The sequence below is a fragment of the Engystomops pustulosus genome, chromosome 9 (genome assembly GCF_040894005.1).
Source record: "Engystomops pustulosus chromosome 9, aEngPut4.maternal, whole genome shotgun sequence".
In the NCBI taxonomy this organism is placed as follows: Eukaryota; Metazoa; Chordata; class Amphibia; order Anura; family Leptodactylidae; genus Engystomops; species Engystomops pustulosus.
This window is the reverse complement of record NC_092419.1, coordinates 34,421,449-34,442,907: the sequence shown is the minus strand read 5'-3', so window position 1 is coordinate 34,442,907 and position 21,459 is coordinate 34,421,449. Positions and strand designations below refer to the sequence as shown.

The 21,459-nt window shown below is 40.1% G+C and overlaps 1 protein-coding gene across 1 annotated transcript in view; it reads left to right on the top strand.

Annotated features, from left to right (window-relative positions):
* LOC140077158 (P2R1A-PPP2R2A-interacting phosphatase regulator 1-like) overlaps window positions 1–21,459 on the top strand; it is a 981,687-nt gene that overhangs the window by 235,401 nt on the left and 724,827 nt on the right. The window lies entirely within an intron of this gene.

Sequence of the window (21,459 nt, the reverse complement as noted above, 5' to 3'; positions counted from 1 at the left end):
ATAAGCATTAATATGAAATACAAGAAAAAGCGATGCAAAAAAACTGACCAAATGGTGCAAACAATCGACCCAACGCTTGATTAAATCCTACAATAATTAATGAACACACAAAATATAAAAACACTTAAAAAGGTGCACAATGAAAAAACGCTTTTTCGTGATTGTGATTGTGCTTTGATACATGACCATTTTACTTGATATTCTAAAAGGATAAGCATTTAATCAGCAAATTCAAATTTAATACAAAAAAACATATGGAAAAACACAGGATATACAGAAAATTATGAATTCAGGTAAATCATCTGATGCATTTTTAGAACATACTGGTCTTTAGTCATAGATATGCAACTGTGATTGGTTTCTGTGGCTAATAAGACTTTTTTTTCTTGAAAGATTCAAATATCTCAATTTCTACTATTAACTATATGGGACAGAATTTTTTTTTAGCGCTTTTCATTGTTTCAAGGGAGTCTACCCACTTCCAAATTGCCCCACAAAATAAAAAAGCACTTTATAAACTTAACTGATCTGTCATTACAGATAAAAAAAATACAATTTTTATCTTTATGCAATATAAATTCCAGGGGCGTAATTACAGAGATAGCAGCCACTTGTCGGCTCCAGGCTTCAGTAAGCCCCTGGGTGACAGTGCCTCAGTGGGCCCCTTTGCAGTAAACTCACATGGCAAGATTAAAAATTCAGAAACTAAAACAGTCTCCTGTTCTCTAAAATATTCCATAATTTAAACCAAACAGCCCCCTCATGGGTATTTTATATAAAGCACCCCTCATTAGATACAGCTCCCCTCAACCCCATGGATTCCTTATGTACAGCCTTATGTGGGGCCCCCCCAGCAGCTCTGGGCCCTGACAATTGCCCGGCTATGCCCAGTATTGGCGCCTGCCCTGGCTGTATGTGTGTGTAGATGCTGTATGTCTTTATATAGTATTATATCTTTGTGTGCATATGTCTATATACTTTATGTCTGTGTATAAGCTGCATTGGTGTATATGGTACTGTATGTATGTATATATAGTGTGTGTGTGTATATACTGCATGTATGTTAATGCTGTATGTGTGTATATGGTGTATATATGATGCATGTGTATACATATAAGTATATAAATGTGTGTGATTATAACTGTACAAATATATATAAGGGGTCCCCATTCAGAAGCCTGCTATGGGGTCCTGCCTTTTCTAGTTACGCTCGTGCAGAGGCCAACATATTTTTCAGCACAAATATCTAGAGAAATTAATGGTTATCTTACTCTTGAGTATTATGAGCTAATTGGGGGGGGGATATCTTTTTAACAGCTATATACATTTTCAAAAACAAACCTAAATATGTTCACCGGGCAGTGGCAATCAACGGAGGAAAATCCGTATTTTGGACTTGGAAGTGTAACAGAAACGAATGAGGATTGTGATTGTAATGTGATTGTACTGTGTTGGTTGAGCAAAGTTTTTCACCAGTTTTGAAACCAAAGTCGTGGGAGAAAAAAAGGCTGCAGATAAATTGCCATGACCCGATCCTCATCTGCGGCAGACCAGATGAAGATGCTGTTTCGGCATTGAAACGAATACCTTAACTCTTCTATAGAAGGCTTTGCCAACTCTCAAATATCTTCTTAACTGGTAGCGTGTCAACTTGTGGCCCAGTTTTTATCTCGCACAACTTTTATGACGTCTAGTCATGTCTAGGTTTTGGTGTTGTACTAATGTATACTATGTTCACCGTCATTACCACTGGATAGTTACTATGTGGAGTAAAGATGTGCTCTTCCAAAACAAGAATGGTAAGTGATGTATATACGACGTTACTACCAATTACGTAGTACAAGGAATGTCCAAAAAGCGCATATTCTCCTTTACTTCTCAAACACTAATTGACAGAATATTTAAGACCTAGATTAGAGCTTTATTTCATATCGCTCCTTTCACCGAGATAACATTATTATTCCAATACCAGTACAGACGTTTGCTTTGTGAATTAATACCGTAGATGTGTCATGGATGACAAATGTCCCTTTCCAAGATATGAAGTGTCACCACTGAGAAAGGCCGCATACAAAATGAGACCCCAATCGCCGCTTTTAAACAATGGTGACATTTTGTACCGCTTCCCCCGACTTTTCTTATTCAAGTAAACTGCTTATTATGTAGAAGATGTGAATATAAGCGGAGCAGATGCGATTAACTGTCACGATTGTGTGACAATGCGCCAACCTTTGCTCTATAAAGTAACAAATACATTTCCAGGAAAGGCGCATCTTATCTGGTGATGGATAACCTTGTGACAGACGTGGCGAGATGTTGGGTTCGATTGGCCACTTCACATTTGTCAAGCATTTGAGATTAAAGGCCACTTAGTGCATGATTATGGATGCAGATGAAACGCTGGTCCTCATTCCCTGTCATAGTGTTGAATTGTTTCCTTTAGTCTGTTGTTAAAGGCAAGTAATAATGTTCAGGCAGAATAAAAATTTAGACTTTGGTTGTGTAAATATGTAAGGCTGGGTTCACGTCACGTTTTTTGCCATATGTTGTAAGGACGCATTGGGTAGATTCCGGCGTGTCCTTGCAACGTATGGGTCGCCCTGTGATTCTCAATATCCACTAGGGAGAGGAGTAAACATCAGCAGTGTTGGACTGGACCACCAGAGTACCAGAGGATCCTCCGGTGGGCCCTGGTTCAACGCTAATGAATACTGAACTAACAGTCTATTTCCTGGCAGATAATGAAGAGTGGGCCTGAGATTAATTTTCTATGGTGTGCCTTAGGCAATCGCCAATCTCCTACGTTTCATTTAAATACACTTGATGTCCCTGGATATGTTCTTCTGCGTGAACTACATCATATGCCTTTTGGACTAGCCCACCATAGTGTGGTGTGCCCAGATTCTTACCTAATACTGGGTCTTAAAGATATACTAAGATTATACAGTTTATTATTGTACATTCATTTGGCATGTAATCCATAGCATTTAAGTGGTTAATGTGTAGAAACCTGCCCACCCATTAAAGCTGTGTCCCATGATTGCTAAAGCTGGAGCAGAGTATAGAACTAGACGAAACTCGTTCACACAGCGTTTTCATGTTGCGTTACGTTTGCGTTTAATGCATGCATTTTCAAACCGCCGAAGTGGAGATTTGCGTAATTACATTGCGGTCAACATTGTGTTTACAAAATGAATTTGTTAATGCATTGTTAAAGCTTTGTCAATGCATGTGTTAACATGAGAGTTAACATCACGTTAATGCTTGCATTTTGTAAACACAATGTTGACAACAGTGTAATCAGGTTTTAGCTGTTAGAAATGCATGCGTTAAACACAAATATGACACAGGCTGAGAGTGGTGCACGTGGATGTGAGAGTAACGCCACAGACTTTCAGCAAGAAAGATCCCAGCACTTACTGGCCCTCATTTGTTAAAAACTTTGGCACAATCATGTGAACTTTGGTCAGACTTGGCACTAGAAAGAAGGTGCAAACTGCTTGCATGTGTATTTTATGCGCTATGCCTGTCGTGACACATATTTCTGCACATCAAGGGGCATTCCGGTGCTCAGTCGGACTCTGCGCCATATTTATCATGTTTGACAGAAGTGTGATGCACGCGCTATATTAAAGGTACACCAAAAAAGTGGGGAGCAGTGCAGGTGGCACCAGATTCATGAAGATCGTGCGCCACATACCATGAATCTGGCGCCCCCTGCACACTGCAGAGACAAACTGCACTTGTGGAGTTTGCACTGTTTTTGATAAACGTGGGCCAGTGAGACCTGGGATCTTTCTTGCTGAAAGCTAGAACATAGAGTTGAAAGTAGTTGGCCCCATAATTTATGGCAGGCATGACTCCAGCCATGGCGTCTAGCTACAAATAGTCGCCACTGCAGTTACAGCTTCTGGCCACAACACAGGGAATGGAGCCAACTATTTCCAAAAAAATGCTCTGTCTTCATGCCAGGAAAAAGAGCTGATGCCTGTAACTATGATGAGGAGGCTTCCTCTGCGACTACTGGAAAAGCAGTTTACCCATCACTGTACTGTAATAGAAGTGGGTCTACAGAAGGCTTTGTAAAAAAAAAATGTTGTGAGGAGGCATGGAGGCATTGATTTACAGATTGATTGTCTTTGCCTTTTCTGGAGAGTCAGCAAAAAAACCTGATGTCCGCAAAAAAAACCTGAAGGTTTTACATTGGGTAGAAAACATAGCACTTGGTTTGCCAGTCTTATTAATGGGAAAAAAACTGACCTGTCATCAGATTTGTCTCTATTGCCTTTCAGGATCCGCATCCGTGAAAAAAAATAGGACAGGTTTTTTTTTCCCACAGACAACAGATTAAAAAAAAAAAGCCAATGTGAAAACACCCGTAGAAAAGAATGGTCTGTGAAAATCACTGAACCATGGACGTATAAAAGCGGAGCTAGTGTGAAAGAGCCCTAAGGTAACTGCACACCTAGAGGAATGGCAACTGAATTCACCCCGGCAGTACTTCACAGACATCCCACAACCATCAGAAACCAGGTGCAGTTGTCTGGTTTGCGATTCATTTTTATAATGTGATTTTGCTTGGGGGGGGGGGGGTTGGGTGTCAGTATTCATATTGCAAAGGTTAAAATCAACATTGGGATGTTTAAAATGACAAACGCATTAGGATAAATCTTATATCTTATATGACACTTCATTCATGGCTATCTCCGGGACTCCCACCGAATGGATTGTCCTGCTGTTCAACCCATTAGTTCTCATCATCGTGGGGGTCCCAGCAGTTGCCTCGGACCCACACAAATCAACTACATAACTTTGAAGCTTGAAACAACTGCTTTAAACTCAGCATTGCCTTTAATGGCCTTATCCATGTGTTCCTTCCTTCTAAAATTCTATTTTATAATTATGATAATGAAACAGAAGGGCTCTGGGCGTGTTACAGAAGCCGTCTATGCAGGTCTCAACCTCACCCAGCTCTCTCAGCAGTGAGCACACATGGTGCGGGGGGGAGGGGGGTGCTCTTTCTGAACGTAAGAGGCTGTGTAGCTACAGCCCTTCTAGTTCATTAACATAATTTTACAAGTTGATTTTAGGATGGTTTTTAAAGGTAGATTTTCGATGCTCTGCATAATTTAAAAAAAGAAGAAGAAAATATCTTCTTCCTTTTGTATTTAGTAATTTTAACTTGCCTTGTATTATATTATATTTAGAGACTGATTTGGAAAGCTCTCTGCAATAAAGAAATTATTATTATGATAGGATATGGGTGTCTGTCTGGAAGTGTATTTTACATGTGTGGGGAATTCATTACAGTTTCCATAGTCATCACAAAGTGACAAGCTGATGAACATGTGGACACAGCGATATCTGCATTGAATTCCTGCAAGCAGTTCTTTTAAGCTATACAGTGGGACCCACTTTGTTCTGTTTGTGCCAAGGTTTCCCATTTTGAGCATCCTTTTATTCACCAGCTTTCTTTTAGCGGAGCCTAATGTGAGCGTTGAAGGACAAATCGCTCCAATTCTGCCCTTCGCTTGAACCTTTTACGGTTTTATTTCTTGCATAGGCAGAAGAATCCATGTCGCTCTTTCTCTTCTAAATTTGTTTCCTATTGTTAAAATACCTTAATTCCCTCCAATTCTGCTCCGGAGGGTCTTATAGCATTTTTATAAAAATGCCTTTTACTTACTTTTTTTTTTTTTAACCATCGCAGCTTATTTGCCTTTAATGGAAATCTCAGCACTTAACACCTATCCTTTTTAATCTGCATTTCACCTCCACAGAGAAATGCAAATTACTTCGATGTTCCATTCACTTTATTGTTTCTTGGTAATTTTTCTAGATGGTCAGGGAGCCTGTGGCTGCTGTTCATTAGTTTTTGGTAAGATGCTTGGATTTGAATTGCTCTTTTATATCTGCTTTAATAAGGAGAACATTTTGCTTTTATAAAAAGTACATTGCAGGGTGAAAAATAGCGAGGGAACAGAAATCGCAGGGTGTCCAGTAAGTGCCCAATGGTGTCTTGATTGAAGTGGCTGATGTCATTCCTATACCAGGTGCACCTTCCATAATTGGAAATATTGCATCCTCCGGGTGTGTTCATACAAGGCGTTAATGCATACATTATCAACAGCTGAGAAGAGGAGATTTACCTGATTAAATTGCTGTCAACATTGTGATTACACAACGCATGCGTTAATGCTATGCATGTCAATGCATGTGTTTCTTAATGCTATGTTAATGCGCATGTTAACGCATGAGTTCTGACATTCAAGTGATGGACTCTTCCTTTTCATCTGAAATGCGCTCCTGTCCTAAGTGGTCCGTGATAGTTGCAGCGTTCCACAGCCATGTGTGCAAATATTGGCGGGGGAATCCAATATAATCAAGCAGCACTCCATGGAATAAAGAGACACCCTGAGGGGCATTTAATATTTTTGGCACAGAGTGGCGCTAGAACTGGTCTATATTTTTCAGTGGGATATAAGTTTGTGGCACAGGGGATTTATGAATTGGCACAAGGGGTGAAACGTTTAGAACTTCCCAGACCAGCTTTTAGCTGGGATATTTTTGTGCCGCAAAGAGCGGCAAAAAATGTGTAGGAAGAATAGAAGTGTCAGAAAACTGGTGGATTCACAAGCGGCGACAAAAATTTTGCGGCCAAAAATAGAACAAGTTGAGAGTGTTGGATTACACAGATATTATGGTGCCGACACTATAAATTGAGATGCAAGATGGGCAGTGAGGAAAAAAAAGCCAGTCTTCCGTTTGAAAGGCCATAATTTATGCCCCCCCCCTGTTTTTTTTTCACATTTTGGATTATCTATCTATATACATGTTTGTGTGTATATACATATATATTGAAAAAGGATCCTGAACAGGGTCTGAAACGTTGCACTTATAAGTAAAGCACCCATGTTTTTTTTCACATTTAACTTGGAGTGCAGTCTCATTTTTTTGGAGTACATTTGCCTGGTGTGTCAAGATCAGGATCGGGGTTTGCACTCACAAAGTTTTTTGCTTTTGCTTTGGTGCTTCTGGATTTCTAATGTTTTTTTTTTTATATATATAAAATTTTTGTTATAGTATTAGGAAATATAAAAAAATAGATTTTTTAAAAAAAATAATGTTACACAAAATGAATTCACATGCTTCTATTGTATCTGATGAAACAAATTGACCTCTTTACAGAAAGTTGGCGAATTTTTGCAAGATTTTTTTTTTAATTTGTAGGATTAGTCATGGAAAAAGTAACTTTTCATGGTCTGGCCAAACCGATGACTAAAAGAGTAAAGTAAACAATATGTCGTCTTAATCAAACAAATGGTAAAAGAGCTAATCTATTTCTTCTACATTTTGAGATGAAACCGGTAGGAATGAGCCGTGTGTTGACGGTTTAGGGAACAGAATGACCATGTATTCCATAGGGAGCAAGCATCTGCGAAAGGTGACATTCATGTGAAATTGTTATCAGTGTTGTAGACAACCCTCCGGATCATCCCGTGCATGTCACTGAGGGAAATCTTAGGAAAGTGAAATAGCTTATTCCACCTTGAAATGACATTCAGTGTTTTAGTGGCTACAGGCTGCATTTTCTAGATGAGTAATTGCAGCGCTTCACCTGATCTTAACTCTTTCACAACTTGAAAGGAAGGAGATCCGAATACCGAAATGCTGTGTGGATCCTCTGGCAGCCACGGCGTTAACCTAACCACTAATGAAAGAGTCAAAGTCTGATGCGATTTAGACTCAATCTGTTCTCGTAGGGACAGGGAGATATTTTGTCACTATCCACCCAAATCTGTTTGTAGCATTGCATAATACAGATGCTCATTCATCAGAATTGCATTCCTGCAAGACCTGGGTAGAGATGACACAAGATATATATATCACTGCACTACCAACGTGGCTTGGCAGGAATTGATGCTGTCAGAAGGGTTAACATGAAGCTCTTTCCCAATGAGATGCCAGATGGCTTGGGATGATGACATACTGATCACACTGTATAACCTGTTGGTGAGAAGTCGATTCATTGCAAGAAAACCAATTTATTATGACAAAATGACACTAGTATTTATCAATTTTATGAAAAAGTGCTGCCCTGCCTAAGAGTGCCAAGGTGGTTGTGTATGAAACCGGGGGAGGTAATGGCGGGTGAAGGGGGAACGCTAGCTGTTAGGGATGAGGGATTAATAAGCAGAGGTTGGAGTAAGCATCTTAAGTAGAAAATAAAATTATAACAGATTTCCATAGTGCTCTTTTGGGCTCAAAAACCAGGATCTTATTATTCTTCTCCCCAAAAAATTACAGGCAATCTATGGCAATGGTTCTGCAGCTGCTTATTTCATAAATTGTATATACTCTAAAGCATAAAATAAAAGTGTAAATGAGATAATTGTAAAAGATCACTGATCTAAGAGAACACTTTCAGATACCTGTAAATTATTGGGGATAATCTGGCACCTGGTGCTAATTTCCTTAGTAATCTAACAAACTCCATTTAACTGGCAGTCTAAATTTCCAGTTTGCAGTGACTTTGCATAAATATTGTACCGTTCCAGGTTGTCAGGATAAAGGTCAAACAGGTTACCCTATCAGCCGTAGCAAAAGAAGTTGGGTGATCCAAGTCTATGATTTCAAGAATATGGCATCACAAAATTTCCCCAAGAAGGATTGTAGCCCTTGATAGACAAGTACAAGAGAGGACAGGATAATGCAGAGCATCTCCATGGCTAATCATTTAAACACTGCAGCTGGAATTGGTTGCCAGTTCAACACTGAACATGGTAAGGATCTGTTTCATCATTTAGAAGTATTTGGAATAAAAGCCTACTCTGCATTGACAAAACCTCTCGTTAGCAGAAATAATCAAAAAGCTAGACTTGCATTTGCTGAGGAGCATGTTGTGTGGAGAGGAGAAGTGGTCCTCAGTTCATTTTAGTGATGAAAACAAGATTCCTTTATTTGGATGTGATGGGAAACATTGTGTTCATTGACAAACTGGGGAAGACTGAACCAAAAGTTTATGAATAATTCAGTGAAAGGTGGTGGAGGAAGTGTCATGGTCTGGGGAATGTTTTCTGCATCAGGAAATGGACCTCCCCTAAAATGACTGCTATATAGATAACACTGACCCACCATTACAGACAATAGATGATGTGACAGCTTATCTCCTTCCCCTCCTTGTGTAATGTCCTCTATATAGATAACACTGGCCCATCATTACATCACTACTGACAATAGATGATGTCACAGCTTATCTCCTCCCCCCTCCTGTACAATGACCTCTATATAGATAACACTGACCCATCATTACATCACTACTGACAATAGATGATGTCACAGCTTATATTCTCCCCCTCCCTGTACAATGACCTCTATATAGATAACACTGACCCATCATTACATCACTACTGACAATAGATGATGTCACAGCTTATCTCCTCCCCCTCCCTGTACAATGGCCTCTATATAGATAACACTGACCCATCATTACATCACTGACAATAGGTGATGTCATAGCTTATCTCCTCCTCCCTGTACAATGACCTCTATATAACACTGACCCATCATTACATCACTACTGACAATAGATGATGTCACCGCTTATCTCCTCCCCTCTCCAAGCAAACACAGTATAGAAAAAACATAAATCATAAAACTATAGACCTCATGGGTGCTCCAATATATTACTTATTATGGACATGAGGCCATTGTAAAGGAAATCCCTAAATGTTGCAGAGCAGAGGAGAAGCTCTGGCAAGATGGCAGCCCCCATAATCATGAGACATTGATAAAAATATGTTTTGACATCTGATTTTAATTAAAAAATAAGTAAAATAATTTGTAGTAATAATGTCACAATACATTTCTGTGATCTATCCTGGGTAGCTCTGTTCATATGTTGTCTTGGTTTTTACATGTGGCCAATGTGGCCCCTGTGCTTGGTGATCCGGTTTTCTTCCTGGATTACACCTCTGCCAAATCATTTGATTCGACAAAAATGACAACCGGCATGAAGAAAAAACAAAAACTTTTCAACTTTCACAAACAGCACATTATCCTGAAAATAATAACATGCCAAAAGAGCAGCTACAAAATCCCAGTGCTAAATTGCAGAAATTAGGTAATTCTAGGGGGTTCATTGATTAAACATTTTTATATGAATAGGGAATGGAAATTTCTAAATGATGAGAAAACGTGGAAGGAACATGGCGTGAAAACAAAGTATAAAGATCTCTTTCTGCTAAGGAATTTTGAAGTTACCCAAGGGACACCACTTCCACCAGAGAAGGTATTCTTCTTGCCAAGAAAGCAAGGCTACAGTTTTATTCTGCCAACAAATCCCTTAGCAATGACTTCCGAATCTATGGAAAAATAAAGGACTGGCTGCCTCTACATGAAATGATGTCAGCAGTTACAACACTTCTATTATAATAGTGTGATTGACCCAGGGAGTAACAGTGACTGGCAATCATTCTCCTTTTCTTACAAGATGTAAGTTCTTTTCATAGCAGGGAATCAACTAGGGGTAGAACAGAGGGTCACACATGTGGTTGGCAGCACTCGCCCTGTGGAAATGAAATCTACACTAGGTCTGGGTGGAGATTTCAGTGTTAACCTGCCCCAGATTTTAGGAATAGGTAAAAGTTAATTTGGTTTGCCGAGGGTACCCATCTTGGCCTGCCGTGTTTCATATCCTACAAAATAATGTTTCCAGCTTTGTACACAAAGGCATGATACATGAACATGTTATATTGACATTTCCACAATAGTCTTTACCTCTAAATTCTCCCAAAATTCTAGCAATGTTGATTGAAAGTGTTAACAATGAATGATAACAGTAGAAAAAGTAAGACAGTTCTGTATTCCTCCCTTTTTTTATACAAGACCCTTAATATATTGTGTGTACCTCCTTCTGATTGGTTCTGTCATAGGTAAATAGCTTATTTAACCAGTTCAGTACTTTATTGATTCTGCTGGGTTCTCTGCTTAGCTACATGCATATGAATACACTGTTTGTGCTTAGCAACAGGGTCGACGCCAGCAATGGGCATACTTTGGCAAGTGCGGGAACCCAGAGGTGCTGGGGGGGCCTCACGTAAGACTGTACATAAAGAGTCCATGGGGTGAGGGGAGCTCTTTCTAATGAATCCCTAGGAGGTGAAGGGGGCTTTATATAAAATAATCATGAGGGGGCTGTTTGGGATGATAAACTAGGGAATATTTTAGGGAACAGGAGACTGTTTGTTTTAGTTTCTGAATTTTTAATACCACTACGTGAGTTTGCTGCTAGACCCCCTGCAAACGACCATGATATGGGGACATGCACTAGCCATTTTTTCAGTGGCTGACAAATGTCACCATTTCTTGATGGGCTTTTCTTGCCTGGGTTTGAAGCTGAGGCGGTCTTTTCCTATTGTATTCAGTATGTCGTCTGATAGATAGGCTGGTGAGCTGTACTGCACATGCCTCACCTGCCTCAGACTCACCTTATTGATGGAGACCCAGGGAGAGGGAAAAGCATGGGACAACAAATAGAACATGTACCTGATGAGAACTATTTAACATACACTAGCACCTGGTGCTCAAGTCCACTTGGTGTGGAGGTGGCCTAGTGGAGGAATTAATCTCAATTCCCCCGATTAAATATCTGACAATAACAATTTTTAGGAGCAGAATCATTAAATGAGATTTTACCCAAAACCCTTGAAACTATCAGGAGTATAACAGAAATAAAACCACTTTCCTCATCAAATCCATACAATATATAAATATGTATTGTATAGAACACGTAGAATCTTATATGTTTATTTGGAATTTTGGTAAAAGAGGCAGAGATTTTCCCACATATTGCAGGGTCAGTCAACACCCAACGATCAGTTTTGTTTGGAGAGTCCGTTCTTGTATCTGGACACAAAGGTCTTCAAGCTTTTAAATGCTGGAATTTGGCTTCTTTTGTTTCAGGAAATTAGATTAATGCACTTTATCAGAGCAAAAGGAATTTGTTATAAAGATTTCGCCATCCGAATGGCCCCATTCCCTTTGCTCTTTATCAGGTAGTGACCCCACGGAGCGCGAATGAATAGTAGGAGATGATGAATTATTGGCACAGTAAAACTCTTTGATCATCCTGACACCACACTAAACCTTCAGTGAATCACTTATCCCTAATGCAAAAGTACAATCTCCTCTACAATGCATCTTAATGGCAATGAGCACAGCATTATTTTATTTTACAAACTCTCTTATCGTAAGTTACCTTGACAAGGCGTTTAGGAGAGAACAGTGTTTTTCTTACATCTAATTGTACGTTATATGAGAAGAGATGCTATGAACTCGTTCCATCTCTCAGCCTTTGCTTCTTTGTAAAAATAAGCATTCAGGCGGACATAAGATGTTGGCAAAAGTGATATATGAGCAATGCAGAGTCATGAATCTCTATATATTCTACAAATGTACATCTGTATAACGCTGGCTACTACTATTTTACACCTGCAGCTTTGTCCTTGCTCTTAGACTGAGCTCATCATTTTCTATATTCATTTTGCAAGATACGATCACTTGTGTATTGAAAATTGTCTTAAGTTACAGGATCGTCCATATGGGAAAGCCCTTCACTGTGTGAACAGAACATCTTGGCCAAAGTGTGAGTGATTTTTTTTTAAAAAAAGTTAAAGGTATATGAGTTGTTGAGATAGGATAGCCTTAGTAATACCGGTGTCACACGTTGTATGGGGAGTACACATCTTATGTGAACAAGGCCTCAATATTGAGTAAAGAACTAGTTACCTGGACTCATTGGGGGCATTTATCAAGACTTGTTTTCAGCACCAGTTTTTTGACGTACAAGTTTTAAAATGATCGCAATTGTGAACCACCAGTAATTTGTGGTTATTCTCCCCTAAACGCCCCCTCCACGCCAAAAGGACCCCATTCACACTCACTCTAGTCTGCGAATGTTCGCTGTTTTGCCATGGCCTGTCGTAGAATTGCTCGGTGTCAGATACATAAGGAGGTCTAAGTCTCCTGATGTATCCACTGCAGGGTTGGTGTCGTGGCATCACCGGAGCACCAGTGTATAAGTATAAATACAAATTCAACTTAAAGGGGTTTTCCCATCTGGGCATTCACATTTAATTCTTTTTCTATATGTAAAAATTTCTTCAATTGGATGTTATTAAAAAAAATGTTCCTGTGGGAAGATAATTTCTCATAAATGTAAGCCATGTTGTCGCTTAGAAACGAGATAGCTTCCTCGGATACAACCACCTCACATTCTGGCAGTGGTGGCCAGACATGCGCTATTCAGTCCTACCTGACCACCTGGCTTCATTGATCATTACCACAGGGCGGCTGTGGCTCATGCAGTAACTCCTGGACATTTAATATACAAAAAACTTTTGTTTCTTTGTGCAATCCCTCCAGCAGAGGTGGTCGTATCCAGGGAGTTAGTCTTGTTTCTAAGGGACCATATGACTACATTTATGAGAAATTATCTTCACACAGGTAAATTTTTTTAATAGCATCAAATTCAAGAAATGTATATGTATAGCAGATAAATGAAATTGAATGTGAATGCCCAGACGAGAATACCCCTTTAATCCCTTACCCATGTGTGACGTAACAGTACGTCACACATCAGCTCCTGCAGTATGAAGAGAGCTCGCGGACTGAGCCTCCGGCAAAGCTACCAGAGGCATTTAAATCCTGGCAGCACCTGGGCGCAGTCATATTGGATTCGATTGCCGCCCCCTGTGAAGTTTAATTTTAACCAATATATTACAATGTGCGATTTGCACAAAGTAATAGCTGTGTAAAATCCCCATATACTGCCATACTGTAGTTGTGCAGCCAAATCCTGAATCCGAATGCAATCGTCAGGTCTCCCTATTTCTACTAAAGAACAGACCTACCTTGAATCATGATTGAATCAGCATCCATTTCTTTATACAGGACATTTAAGACCTGTAGTGCTCCCTGTATCGCCCACACCTAAAACTACAATGATGAAGACGTACCAACTCCTCAGAAACATTTCCCTAAAACAGCAAGTGATTAATAAACCTGCCGATGCATATGCTAGGTAGGTGTTGCAAAATTGTCCCTCTCATTGTCGGGAACTATCTGGTGAGACTGCTCGACTCACACAGAAACTACTGTCCTGGTAAGCTCTGCAAGTGCAGCTGGAAACCACTGCCTGGGAGGGCACGAGTTAAGAAGTTGATTGTTTGTTTTCTTTTAAAGCAAGCTGGAAGCTGATTGGAGAGTGCTGCCACCTGACTAGGGGAGCACGTGGTCTTGGTCAGTATATTCCAGAAGCAGAGAAGAGTGCAGCACCTGCCTGTGCTTCAGAAGTCGTTGTTCCACACCAGGAAGCAGAGGTGTCTCAGGCCAGCTGCCTGACACCTTGGGACAGTCAGGAGACTAAGCCCCAGAGCAGAGGTCCACAGTCTGGACTCGGCTTCATCTTTAACAGCATAGCCTGAAGTTATTAGCAGGCTGTGGGCAACCCTTTCTGCGGACCAGCCATCTCCTACCAGCTTTCCAGCCTGCTGCATCTGCTGTTAATTTTAGGCCGTTGCCTTCTGTTGAAGTTCCAATAAAGAACCATGATATGATTTCCACAACATGCCTGGCTGTTCACCATCACGGGCTCCCCATCCTTCATCACCCAGGGATCCCTATATACACCTCAGGGGTGGCCTCAGGGAGAAACTTATTCCATCAGCCTCTCCCTCCACTTTTCTTGCACACACCACCTGCTGGAGACCTGCCAGGCTGAAGGCCCATCCTCAGGTCCCAATACCAAGCACGGTGGCCACATAAGCCAGTCACTCCGATATTCTGGGCCCCAGCTGCTTCCAGCCACCCGAAGGAAGGCTAGGCCCTGGCGGATGTTGCAGTAGCCTTAGATATCTGTTGTGATAACTGTTAGATATCCCCCAGACTGTGCAGAAAAGTGATCCGATTTCTAATCATTATTGCCAGTGTAAATGGCATTCCAGGTCCCAAGCCTTCCATGTGAATTATAGAAGCAAATACCAGATTGCTAAGACTGATAGCTACAAAAAGCAGGGTGCTTTGTAAATTAAGAGCCACAAAGGCATGGAAGAAGTCAAACACATGGTTTTAGGAGACTTCAAAGAAGAGAATTGCTAATGAGACAAGTATGTGTGGTGCAGTGGTCTAGGAGTACAGAGAGCAGCCACTGTCTCATGGAAATACACAAGCATGCCAAATCAGTCCCGGATTATTAAAAAACGGATTATATGGCCCTGCATAGGAATTTTAGGGATAGGCCTTTAAGATCACCACTTCTGATGGGCCTACGTTACGGAAGTCCTACACTAAATTCATGTCTATGGTCTGATGTCAGAATTCTACCATCAGATTTACTGATGGTAGACTGTCCAAGCTTACATGCTTGTCCTTTACTCTAGGGTATGGTAACGTCTTTGATATCTTCAGGAACTTCCGAATAAGTCTTAAAAAAATCTTATTACAAATATACAGATGAGCCACAGACACCCCACACAGGTCGCAGGACAAGGTAGCAAAGTAGAGAGCAGGGGGCTTACATACATAACCAGATCGCGAACTTAAGAGGCCATTCATTGACGAGTCACATTGATATCCCTTAATATCCATAGGATATACTATGATTGCTTAAAAGATGCAGATCCCCCTGTCGTCAACTCAAGGACAGGGCCCATTTACGCAAGACACCTTTCTCTTGTATGTAGCATAGGCAGCCTCCATGGCCGGCTTCAGAGAACCTACTAATGAATGCAGCAATGTACACCTAGACCACCCTCCCCCCACCCACTTGTGGCTGTAGGGCCCATCAGGCATTTATCCTATTTATAAAGAGATTGATGACCCTTTTATCAGCATGACAAGAAAACAAAAAGGGTGCGCATTCACGATTAATTACAACTAGTCTGACCTATATCATTCCATGAAAAAAAAAAACATTGGATCACTCATAAAAAGTCACCAGACATATTCCTTCATCAAAGTGTTCCCGCACAGTAAGGCACAGGCTACACTGCAACTACATAGTGGTGTACAGCTTACGGGTACACCAGTATTACTAAATGTGTAATCTTATTGTCTGCTCCAGAGGGAAAAAAAACCCTTAAAAACTATTTTTTTTTCATGTTTTCGCAAGTGAGAATAAATTTGCTTGTATATCATTTCTATACAGAAAATGTCAGATATGTAAAATAAGATGCTTCAACATTTGAATATAAATTGTGCCTTGAAGCAGCATTGAAGTTCAAAGGCGTTTAATTAACCTTGTCAATCTCCGGAGGCGCGGGGGCGCTGATAGGTTGGGTGAAGGTCTTATGTATTATTTTAAATACCTTCTATACACAAATCCGCCGCTTAATGTTCACAACTAGGCTTCCTGCACTTTATAAAAGGGGGTCACTTCCATGAATTACTAGAGGCACAGGTGTTCCCTTCCCTTCTCATGAAGAATTCTATACTCCTTTTCTTATAGATATGAATAAACAAATACCTAACTAATAATGTAAAGAATTTCTCATACACCAGTCTATGCGAAGAAATGTAACATATGCTGATAGGTCCCCGGTGATAATGGATGGTGCCTGACTATCTGCAGAGAAAAGAATCTTTCACATATTTGATTGTGGTTAAAATGTTAGATGAGATTCCCCTTGCGTTACCTTATTATTGTATCATGCAGGTTACCCACATCCACAAAGCTCTCCACAATTATATACTTTATTTAGTGTTAGTGTACAGAATTTACATTGATCATACACCAAATCTAAAATCACAATTGTATCATACAAATTCATATAAATATTTAAAATAAATAATTGCTTGTCAATTGTCTTAATCTTTTCCTCCATCCCAGTCCACCGCCCATTCTGTCAATAATCTAACATGCTCTATAATCTGAGCCCCCCACTCCTGTTTCCAGGACCTGCAGATAGGACGCTGTCTTTACAATCTGCTTTGCTCCTCCTGCTCTATAACATGCTGCTTATAACTCCTGCTTCCCTATAACAGGCTACCTGCAAATATGACACTTAATACAATCCGCACAGTTCCTCCTGCTCTGTGACATGTCGCTTGCAGATAGGGCAGCATGCACAGACTGTACAGCTCATCCTGCTCTATCACATGCTTTCTTGCACATATGACACTGTACAATCTGTTCAGCTGCTTCTGCTCTATAACAGTCTTCCTGCAGATAGGACACTATGAAAAATGTGCTTTGCTCCTCCAGCTCAATAACACGCTGCTTGTAGATCGGACAATATGTACAATGTGCTTACATAATCCTGTTCTATAACATGCTGCCTGTAGATAGGATACTAAGTACTATCTGTTCAGCTTCTCCTGCTCTATACCATGCTGCCTGCAGATAGGACACTAAGTACTACCTGTTCAGGTCCTCCTGCTCTCTGATATGCTATCTATAGATTATATGTGTTACGTGAATAAGGTAAAAAAAGATTAACAATCAAGCTTCATTGCAGACACTTTTAGACCAATTTTTATGTTGACCATTTCAGCCTGGGGCTCAAGTTCAATAAATTATCCGCATCCATAGGTCTTCACCAGGGGTCACACAGGTTGTATGTGAGTCAGTGTTCTTAAAGGCGTTTTCCTACAAAACAAGATACCCCAATCGGAAACCCTGTTCTCGTGAACTGCGGGGGTCTCATCACTGAGACTCCCACCGATCAGCAAGTTAGACCCTACCCTATAACTTGTTTAGTGGGAAAACCCATTTAACTTGGGGACTGCCTGTAATTGTCTAATGTAAAAATGACTGCAAATACCTATAGACACGTAGCAAATAACATATAATGGATTGGGTTCTTCACATATATGTTGGAAGAACACAGAAATGTTACCAGTGGAAGGTCCTGTGCTATGTAGGTAACCTCTGCATCCTACACACTGAGTATAGTGGAAACACAATCTCCAGCCACCAGCGCTCCTTTTAACCTCATGTTCCTCTCTCGAATTCTTGACAGATGTTAATGATAAGTGAAACATGTTTTATTGATTCGCTTCTGTTCTGTTTAGAGGCAGTCATCAAATATATATGACAGATCTTCCATTAGAAACACCTTAAAATCCATATTTATTAACTAAGATTTCACAGAGAGAAATAATTGGGTTCACATATTTATCAGACTTACTCCTGCGATAAGATGTATTGGATATATATCACAATCACATAATTCTACAGGTGAACTATGACTAATAATAATACAGGATGGTGATATTATTAGTAACATATCCATCTAGTATAATCTATTATCCTTCTGTTTTGATCCAGAAGACATATTATTTTTTTATTTCACAATAATTCCTGCAAATTTGATTATTTGGACATTTATGTTCAAATTTTATTATTTTATTGCTACTCATTTTTTTTTATGGTGTTTTTTCCCCATTTGGTTTGCCATTACTTTTACCCCATTACATGTGTGAACTAACAAGTGGGTACAGTAGAATTCGTGCACATTTTGGGAAAATTATGTGTATACCAAATATGTGGGTTAAATGCATGTGCACTTATTTTATGAAATACATTTTAAGAAAAAGTTGTATGTTAATTTTCATCAAATATTTTGAGTGTGCAGGGGCAGATTAAGACAGCCGTGGGCTCTGGGCTGTATGAATACAAGTCTAGAATCACATCCTACATATGGTTTTTTTGAAGATTGGAGGATGAGTCGTTTCTGCTTGATTTCACTCTGTGGTTTCAGGACCTTTAGAGGACCTTGAGTATTGAGAACAGAAACAGATGTACAAGGATTCATGGGTGAAGGTGCTGAGTGTAAAATTTGGTTGGTGGTTTGGGTGGCCATGGGCTACTGCCCAAACCACCTATGTTATAATCCACTGCTGACAGTGTGCTGGTCTATTATCATAAGTTACGGTAGTGTACTGTTCCTTTGTGAGATTGTGGCTTTATTTAGCTGCTGCTGAATATGTGGACATTTCCATGTTATCTATCTATCTATCTATCTATCTATCTATCTATCTATTCCTAGATCAATCAGTCTCATATCTATCCATTATCGTTCTTCTATCTATTTACATCTATCTATCTACGTACCTAGATCGATCAGTATCATATCTATCCAATATCTTTCTTCTATCTATTTTTAAAATCACAATTTCTTCCCTCTTATTATTAGCAGTCTCAGCTGTGCTATAGATGACATGCCTGGCAGCAGAAGTCACCTCTCCCTGCACATTGTGGCCCTTCCTCTGCTCCGCAGGCATGAATAATAAATATGACTACGCCAGTCCCCTGAAGGTGATATGTGGACCATGTTATTGGGTTGTTAAAATGAATGATTTAACTCATTTTGTTATTCTCTTTAAGTAAAGTCCACACTGGGATACAGTGAGGTCAATTGATTCCAAGCAGAACAATCACATGTGAATATACCATAGAGGATTTCTTTTCTGCCAGGTAAGCAGCATGCCATCGCCCGCTCAATGCTGATATACAGCACGGAGCATGTTACATTGACATAAGGTAATCCTTGATTGTGCTTAAAGGGTATGTCCACCTTTTCAACCCATTTTTACAAATCGGTATTCTTCTAGATTAAATTTAATAAATGCAGATACATTACAATACATATAGTTATTCTGAGTTACAGCTTGTATTAACGGTTAGAGCTGCATTCACAATTTTGCAGACTTCAGAGCTAAACTCTGCTTCTGTGCAATTTCCGGTTTGATTTTTTTATTCTTGTATTTTTGTATTTCATGTAATATAGGTTTTCATCCTTCCGTCTAGTAACCCTTCTTTGTACTAATAAGTGGTAAGAAACCTGGTCTACAGACCCTACTATAGCTGATATCAGCAGAGCCGTATACTTTGTATTCCCCATTGGACATTGTCTGAAATTACCGTTCACTGTTTTGTCTCTTCATCTAGAAAAATGTGTAATATTAGGGGCAACTAATGCTTTTGGGGTAGAAAAAATGCACCAACCACCAGTTTATATTTTTTCCTCCTAATGTGTAAAAAGTTTTGGGCAAATGTAGCTTTTTCAACACCCTAAGTTCTTTCTAAAAAGGGGTGTGTTGCAATGGTGGGGAATAGGTGGGGCCATCAACTGCCCAGTGTGCCTGGGCTTTAATCCAATTATAGGCCCACTAAGAGGTACCAAATTGGAAGATAATAGGATCTATCTCATAAAGGCAGATTGAGGGTGGGCGCCACAGATTTTGGACCCAATGAATTTCAATCTAAGGCTATATTCACACCGCCGTATGGGGGACGTATATATCCGGCTGACGTATATACTACATATATAGGGCCAAAAACACAGTCCGAACCAGCACTTCAACGGGGCAAATTCCAGAGAGTAGTTGTCAAACAAACGTTCCTTTATGCTCCGTTGAAGTGCTGGTTCGGACTGTGTTTTTGTGACTATACCCAGGACGGCTGAGGTCGTTTCCATGCACCAAGAGTTATCCGGATATCGTTGTGCCTGGAGGGGATCCCGTGGTAGGGTGAGCTGGCTTCTTTTTCTATCTGTACGTATTACGGACGGATTACCAGTTTTTAGTTTACATATATAGGGCCGACGTATATACGGCATATATACATCCCCTATAGACGACAATGGGCGCATGGTGCCGTACGGGAGCAGTATGGTGCAGCACCATACCGTTCTGTAGTAGGGAGAAAAGATAGAACATGTCCTACTTTTCCCCGAAATATGGGGCTGTGCACCATATATCACTAGGGAGCGGGATGGGGGTGGGGGGTTGGGGTGTGTGAGTAGCGCACCGCCTTCTCCTCTCTCTGGTCCAACGTGTGCCTCCTGGTCTTTGGTATGGCGGCACACATCGTGTGAATGTAGTCTTGGACTACAGATGATAAGTTACAGACTGGTTGCCATGAATTCTACTTCCTTAGTGTCCGAATATAGAAGATGTTTGTGTTAGGGTTAGGGTGTAGTGTTAGGGTTTCAGTATCTGGGACTATTTGGTGAAGGAAGACATTTTTGCAGAGAGTTTGCCTTGATAATCCTTAGATTTCTGAATAGAGTTTTGGACTATAATACAAGATACCGGTACATCTCCGAATTAGTAAATAACCTTTCAGATCTTAATGTGTTAATGTAGAAAAGGTAGAAAATAAAACAGATACAATTGTAAAGTAAAAGGTGTTCTGAGTGACATATACTTGTATGTGTCCATGGCTATAAACAATGTTTTCTCCCCTTGTTTTATTTCAGGAAAGGGAACATTCCAGATGTTGGTGATGAATGGAAATTGTTATAAATGCGGCGCGCTCTAATTGTGGTGTTATTCCCCTCACAACAATAGCAGAGGCACACAAAACACACCACATGTTCCATGTGTTCCTTTAAAAATTATATTAAACTATATGGAAATGTCTGTAGGAGAAATGTACTTTTGGCAGAGACAAAG